The sequence below is a fragment of the Acipenser ruthenus genome, chromosome 11, assembly GCF_902713425.1.
Source record: "Acipenser ruthenus chromosome 11, fAciRut3.2 maternal haplotype, whole genome shotgun sequence".
NCBI classification, from domain to species: domain Eukaryota; kingdom Metazoa; phylum Chordata; class Actinopteri; order Acipenseriformes; family Acipenseridae; genus Acipenser; species Acipenser ruthenus.
The window spans coordinates 37,331,481-37,339,783 of NC_081199.1; the positions used below are offsets into that span (position 1 = coordinate 37,331,481).

General features: G+C 35.9%; 1 long non-coding RNA gene across 1 annotated transcript; it reads left to right on the forward strand.

The window, feature by feature from the left end:
* The first annotated feature begins 4,178 nt into the window (after positions 1–4,178).
* On the forward strand, positions 4,179–6,486 carry LOC131739329 (uncharacterized). Its single transcript, XR_009330481.1, has 3 exons — positions 4,179–4,431; positions 4,619–4,728; positions 5,947–6,486. It is a non-coding gene; the product is annotated as an uncharacterized LOC131739329 (long non-coding RNA).
* The last annotated feature ends 1,817 nt before the right edge of the window (positions 6,487–8,303 follow it).

Here is an 8,303-nt window from a genome sequence, read left to right on the forward strand (position 1 = left end):
AATGGCTTCCATAATAACATTTCTTTGAGTTACAGGGCTTTCATTTAGACTTTGGAACCCCACTGACATACTTCAGATGGTCAGTGTAGACACGCAACCATAGGAGAGTCACATTAATCTTTCAATATTTGATAGAAAATGGCTAGATGAGCTAACTAGAATGATTAAACAGTGTTCTTTATTTTATCCAGCACATGGAACATGTGTGTACTTTCATACAAATAAAGAAACTGAATTATAAAATTAGACATTGTGATTCATACTGTATCCCTTATGAGGAATTCTGATATCATTCCAAAATGTCTCCTGCTGGGAGAAGACTTCCCTGCAGCTGGTGCCCTGCCAAGATCCCTTCTTTGTGCTCAGCAAACTGTGCAGTTGGCAGCCGTCCCCAGGAGGAAAACCACTCTCCAAATGGCCAAGGACCATGACTCCCTGCTGAGTGAGATCTGCAAATTTATTGCATCATTACTGGAGTTGTTTTTAGATTCCATCCTGGCCACCAGTGTTGGCATGCAAAGTTCACAACCTCTTATCAGTTACATGCAGCACCTCAGGACACCAATGTTAGTGATGGACCCAAGTTATAATATTGTGAAATGCTTCAGCATTTTCAGAAATGTTGTATTCTGTTGGTTTATTAGCCACAGCTGGACACTAAGTGGGTTCCTATTTGTCAATGTATATCCTTATTGACTGGTTCATTGGGTAGAGTGATGGGCTTAGGGCAGAAAGTAATGGAGTTAGCTGTGACACGCAGCATGACAGAATCTGAGTAGCTCTAGTAGTTAAAGGGTACACTAAATCCAATATAGCTTTAAAGTGACTCAAATTAAAGTTTAATACTCCTAAAAGTGGAGGTCCCTGAATGGCTCACCTGGTAGAAGCGCAGCCACGTGGTGTGCAGGGTGAGTCATACAGCACAGGTTCGCGTCCTGGCTGGGCGAAGTGGGGAGGTCTTCACTGGGGACTCTGAAGGGAGCGTCACAATGGCTCTCGGGGGCAAAACCTGCAGGGACTGTTTTTCATTGCACTACAGCAAACCTTGCTGGCCAGGCCTTTGTCCTTCAGAGCTCAGGGAATTGCTGCGGTGAAGGGAAAAGTGATTGGGCATTCCAAATTGGGACAAAATCAGGGGTAAAATAATAATTGGACACACTAAATATATATATATATATATATATATATATATATATATATATATATATATATATATATATATATATATATATATATAAGCTTTGTAGACTATTAATAAGACAAAATGAGTAAAAAAAACATCTATTAATTACGAAACTCAAAATAAACAAATCAGGGGTTTTGTCTTTTTGAAATATTGAGTATTTGTTTATAAATTCTCCCAAACAAAACTGTCATGTGTTAAATGAACCAGAAATGCTTTTCAAGATAAGTTTCTTGTTATTAGGATTTACAGAACCTTTTCAACAACAGTCTGACCCTATTACATGGCCTTTCGTTTGATTGCTGAACTTAGATGACTTATTTTTAAAGGTCAAAGTAATCTTACATTTTTATTTAAACACACATGCACAACCTGGTTTTAGGGACAAAAAGAGCCACACTGGCAATCATAAAAATTACCTGAAATTCCCCTGGTAAGTCATAAACTATCATACACCATCCTACACAAGATCTCAGGGCTACAATAGAATGCAAGACCCTTGCAGTCTGATATTTGGAAATTATTATTATGGAAAAATTTGAATTAATGTAATTTATTCAAAATTACATCTTCAAAGCTAAAATAAAGCAATTCCTTTTTATTCCAATTCCTTTTAATTAAAATGTTTGATAGTATGCCCTATTATAGACTTGGGGGAAATGCATTTTATATGACCCTTATTATATTTATTTTTATAAGTCCAGATTTTATCGACTGCTTTGAAAGAACAAGCACAAACAAGGTCAGCTTTGACTGGAAATGGAAAGATTTAGTCTATAATTATTATTTTTTTATTTTATTTTATGAGAAACTTGCTGTTGGCAAAGGCCACATTTCATCTTTTGTATATATATACATACTCAAAGCATTCCTGTTTGCATGACACAGAGATAAAGTTACATATTCTTTCTAAAGAAGATACTCTCTTCCCCTCAGGTGAGAGAAAAGTAAAACTGTCAACCGCATAGCACACCCTTTTTATAATTATAACTTTCATGGAACAACATGGACTATTCAGCTCAAATCAAAAAGTGGGTTTTGGTACAATTAAATAAATAGGGTTCTGGAAGCAACTTGTCTGTCAAATGTGCATATGTATTTGGAATGAATGGTGGAGTCATTTCAACTGGTCCTATTTTCCACTGTGTTGTAATGAAAAGCCATTACTGTCCAGTGGCGGAGAAATAGTTGGTGCAGCTGGGGCAACTGCACAGGGCCCATGCACTCAGGGGCCTAGAGGGATCCGAAAGTTTTTTGGGGAAAAAATTAACAGTGATAATATCCTTCACATTCATATTTGTAGACGTTACCTCCATATTCATAGCATTGTAGCTACCAGTGCCAGTAATTCCGTTTTTATTCTCCCTCGTTTCATCAGGTACTGCTATTCTCTTCATTATGTTTTTTTTTTGTTTAATTGAATTAAAATTAGCTTCTTAACTTTTTAGTTTCTTCCCTCGTAAATGTTGTTGCTGGTATGAGGCACTGTGTTTTATGTTTCGTTGGTGTCTCTTTTTTGAACTCAGCGACCTCTTGCACTTTAGCCTAGCAGTCTCTCAATTTTGCGAAACAGTTTCCTACTGTCTCATGGAAGGTTTTGGGGTACTGTTCAGCAGTCTTTTGCAGTTATATTCTGCAGTTATATTCTGTGCATGATTCATCTGTTCATTCAAGCAGTTAACTGGTGCTGCTGGGCACCAAAATAAAGTAAAGCAAATGAACATGTCTGTATTTCTGATTGGAAAAAAAAAACGATTTCCTGTGCGAGAATTTATTTGAATTTCTGCAAAATCCTGGAGGCACTGGTGATTAGATTGTTAGCTTTTGATTAAAGAGAGTGTATTATTGGAAGTTGCACTCAAAATGCAATTCAAGTAGGTGAGTAGAAAATCTTATTACATGTAGTCATATACTGTTTTATACATGCTAACATTCTTGCATATGTCAAACCCTAAGATTATATCAAGTGCCACATGCTGTTATTAGTTGTGTAGTTATGACACTGGAGACTCATAAGTGAGCTCTTTCCATAGCTTCACTTGAATTAAACAAAGAGGAGAACATGACCTGCAGAAGAATCCTAAAGAGATTACTACAGTACATGAAAAAAAGTTTGCCAAAAATGGGTTATTAAAATAAAGTATTCCATGAACTGCATGCATACTTGTATTAACATACTGTACAGTAGGTAAATCATTTCAGTAGCTAAAACTCCCAAGAAGCTTTATGAATATGCCGCTTGAAAATGTCCTTCCCTTAATAAAAAAAATTATAACCCCCTTTTATCTGTATAAAAGATTTGTATAGTACCGAATTGATCCATATTACATAAAAAAACCCTTCAGATTTACGGTTTTCATTTATTGCAAGCTCGTATAATTCAAAGGTAATACATTCTGAGGTTATTAAGGCATATGGTAATTTTAGGGCCTTTGTTCAGTGAACATCCTATCAATTGACTGGTGAAAAGGTAATAATAGCTTCACACAGCGATTTATATTTCAGGTATTCATAACGCTGTATGAAACGTAGAATACCTCATTGCTTACCTAATAGTTACTTTTATGCTATAATTATGCTATAAGTCAGATGCATACTACTTATAACAATCCAACATGGCAAAACCTTACTATTTTTAGTATTCCATAGATACTTATTTCGGCACTTATTTCACATATTTTATTTTACCAATTGTACTTGCAATTGTGTCTATTCATAAGCGTTGGAAAGCAGTAAAAGGTTCCAAAAAGTTTTGAAAAAGCAACAAAAACATCTGGTAGTTATCCAAGTTTTATGAGAGCTTTCAAAATGTGTTGATTTTTTTTTTCTTAAAATTTAGAGTGACCAATTATTATTTTTATTTATTTTCCCCCCAATTTAGAATGTCCAATTATGTTTTTTCTCCTCATCGTAGTGAGTCCCCACACAGCACAGACTTTCTGAGCGCATGTGAGCGTCCTCCGATTTCAGAATGTCAGCCAGAATCGCTTTTAGGCCCAACTATCCAGAGCATCAGAGCCCATGTGACGCCCCCTTTGGAGTCCTCAGCAAAGTTCAGCCTCTTTGCACAGCCCGGACACGAACTGGCGCCATCCTGTGTGACTGTGTGACTCATCCTGTGCTCCCAGCAGCAGCACTTTGAACCAGTGACCTTCTGGTTACAAGCCCTGGACTTTAACCACTGGACCACATTGCCTCCTTTCCAATGAAAGTTTATTAACACTCTGTTTCAACATTTGATAGACACAGTAAGTAAAATACTCTGTTATAAGCAACAAGAGGCTCATTCCAGACCGTGTTTTCAAAGATCTGGGATATTTCTTTTTAAAAACACACAAATAGAATTATAGGAAACATTTGAGTTGTTTTTTTTTAATTATTATTATTATTGTTATTTAATTATTCATTTCAATATCTGACTCTAACAAATTGCAGTATACAACAGCCCAGCAAGTGGATTTGGATGATGAGTCGAGATGGTAAAGAATAGTAACAGTGTCAGGGTGGTCCACAATGTTGACTGAAGGGAAGAAGATTGACAAAACGTATGTCCACCTCTGCTGAAGCTTGTGATACATAAATGTGTACTCTTTTTTTATTATTTGTTTGAGCTGTTTGGTGAAGTCACATCGAAGAAACCTTAGTCTTTGCAAAGCAAACAAAAATTTCCAAGATATATAACATAAAATAGTTGTTATGTGATGCAAGTCATAACCTGTTTCTTTGTGGGCTTCACCTAAACAGCCCTCCAGCAAACTGTCAAACTGATGGATTGCTTTGAACCTGGATTTATAGCACCCTTTTCTGAAAGCATACCTTCATGCTGACTGTGTTAATTACACCCTGCCTTTCAAGGTCTAATCTAAAGAAAGTGAAAAATCACGGAAAAACATTTTTAAAATGTATAAATAAAAAAGCCGATCAGCTAATAAAATACATTTTATTCCAGTATATACAGCAAGTGACAGAAGACATGTTGGCATAGTGGAAAATCTGGACCCTCTTGTAAAATACATAGGAATAAGAAAAGGGGAAGTCCTGGGCAATTATGTCATTTTACATAACCAACATTTTGTAAATGCACGTAGTTCACCTACATTAATCATTTACTGTATGTTTACATATGACCAATATGTATCATTTTAAAATGAAAAGTTGCTGATAATTGGTTCCCACCCAGAGTCCATACTGCACTTTCTGCATCTACTTGTATTGGACATCAAGAACAGAACCTTAAGATATAAGCAACATAAAGTACCATGCCATTTTTTTACTACCCTTTAATCATTTGACCAACATTCTATACTGTAATGTGGAACCAAAGCTGCAGTTTGCATTGTAACCAGAAGATGGTGCTTGGAGCAGAAGAATGTCAAAATGCTGACTACAGTACAACTTACTGTTACAATTTAGTATCAGCTTACTGGAACAATATCATACTGGGACTGGTGGTAATACAGTAGCTTGCTGTATGTTTGGATGGTTGGCAGTATTCTTGTGTAATCAATTAATCGTGTAACATTTCTAATGATACACACACATATCTTTTTATACAAATACCAGATGTTTTCATAATTTTCCATCTGTTAAAGCTGCAAAACAGGCAAGAAGAGTATTTTAACTTGAGCATGCTGGGTTAGAACAAGCATTTACAGCAAACATGTCGCTAGCACAGCTATGGAATGCAGTTCCATTGTCTCCAGCATTCTTCAGGTTATTTTCCAGTGCATATAGATTAACAGATGTTTGTATTCTATTCACAGGTCACCTGTCCCAAGAGTATCAATTCCCATTTCTCTTTATCTCCTCCTACACTTACTGAGAGACTAGGAGATAAGAAGACAGAGCTTCCTGCCTGTAAATGCACGTTTTAATCAATAGTGTTTAGTGGTGCTGGAATGGAAAGTATGGATAATGTATTGATCTCAGACCCACCCCCTCTCCCAACCAAACATTTAAGTCGTCACTGGGGAAAGTGACCTCCTTTCAAATCCCAGCCCATGTAGCATTGCAGGGATGCTCATTCACAGGCTGTAAACACAAGGGATAGACATATGAGGCCATCATACCAGCTAATGAATCATAGCTAGGAAAAGAACAATGGAGGTTCTTGAGGTAAAGCACTGGTTTCTGCAAGTTGTCTGGTTATACATTTTTACAGGGAAATTCACTATTTCTCAGAACATAAGTTCATGTACTTATTGGAGGTTAGTGTTATAAACTACATTTTGTGGATGAGCTGGATGTCCACTGATTTCAAATCTTAAGTTGTTCCCTATATTAAAAAAAAATTCAGTTATAAATTGCCGGTATATATATATATATAGTTGTATATGCTGTAAACTGTATAGAAAATTAATATTAAATATTCAGATGGAATGTATGGTAAGAATAATAAATCAATTAATATTATTATTTTTCAGAAATTCTCTTGTTTGCTTTTGTATTTATTTATTTATTTTTTGTATTTTCTAAACAGTGTGTGTCATAATGGACCATATTGACAAAGCTTAAATAACTTTTTCTTTTAAATCAGTGTAGCATAACATTAGCCTAATTCTCACCCAATACAGCTTGAACCTGTCACATTTCATTCTAACTGCAACAAACTCTGTGATGCCCTATTGAAATCATTATAGCACTTATCTTCTGGCTGTCTTAATCTCAGTAAAGTGATTATTTATTTATTCTACTACTATGGATGATATACAACATGTCGCTGTGTATAACATGCTCGCATATATAATATCCACTTTGGTAATACTTTAATTATTTCCATGAATTTCTCTTTCATACAAAATGTTCCCATCAATTACCTGTATTTGTTATTCCTGGAAATAAAATGTATACCAAGGACTATATGATATAAAAATGTGTGCATTTTATATATGAGCATTTACGGTAACTTATTATTGGAGCACTACATACTGTACCAACAAAATAATGTACTTGTCTGGGAAGACAGTAATTGGGACTTTTTAATATCTACTTGTGTTGTTAATAGCTCTTCTTTTCTTTGTAAAAAACAAAACCTCCCTTTCCTCAAGTGCTCTATTGATGCCTCGTATGGGGTTGTCAACAGTGCCAAAAGCATGGATACAACCCCTTGTTAGTAGCACTCAGCTCACAGCACATTCTGTAACTGTTAATATGCCTCCAACTGGTTTTGGGCAACAACAAAACTGTACTTGGCTTCTCTGCATTCACACAGGGCTATCTTTGGACATGTGCCCTACAGTGTTAAAGCAACTTTGTTTAATGGAAGCAGCAAGGTGTAAAAGGCAGATCAATGGAGGGAATAGGAGTCAGGGGATGGGGTTTGTAACTAGAATCATTTAAAGCAAGGTACTGTGCAATGCAATGTTATTTTAGTTGTATGATAAATTGCTATTTTAGAATGTTCTAGATCCTGTTCTAGAATGTTGTTGGCTTCTTTATCAACAACATTAAACAGTTTCATGAACATTAAACTACAGTCAACCTTGGTTCACTCCCGACTGGTGGATAACTCGACACTTTCGCTGAATTTGACAGACAGTCTTGGTCCTGGATTTTCTCCATATAAAATATATGCATCCTGCTTCTTGTAATTTCTTAATTCGACACCACCCTTTACTCCTAACTCGACACTTATTACCGGTACCGAAGGGATAAAAACTATTAAAAAGACTAGTGGATAACTGGACAATGTCGTTTCATGTGACTGATCTCTAGACACTCTTGTTTCTCGTGACTGACCTGAGACAGGAAATGGATCGTTCATTCATTCTTTCGCAATTAGGTTACAATGTCAGTTCACAATGAGTGAGAAGTTAAAAATTCGTTCTCGTTCAATTGGCTTAAAGCTCAGGTTATTCGGGATAACAAGCTTGTCAGCAGAACTTTGAAAGCGTGTGTTTTTGCATTCGAAACTAATCGAAAATGTTTGATTTCTGTCTGAAACTGAAAGTTGTTTATGCTTGTTTTTGTTCACCGAGTTAATTCTGTATAAGGTACATTTGTTAACTTCTGCTATTCAAGCCGTCAAATTAGACAGTACAAGCCAATAACGAAAAGTATAGTCAAAAGTTTGTGCACAATTTGTGGTTGGATTGTTTTCATAAAAATAATGGTGTACTTA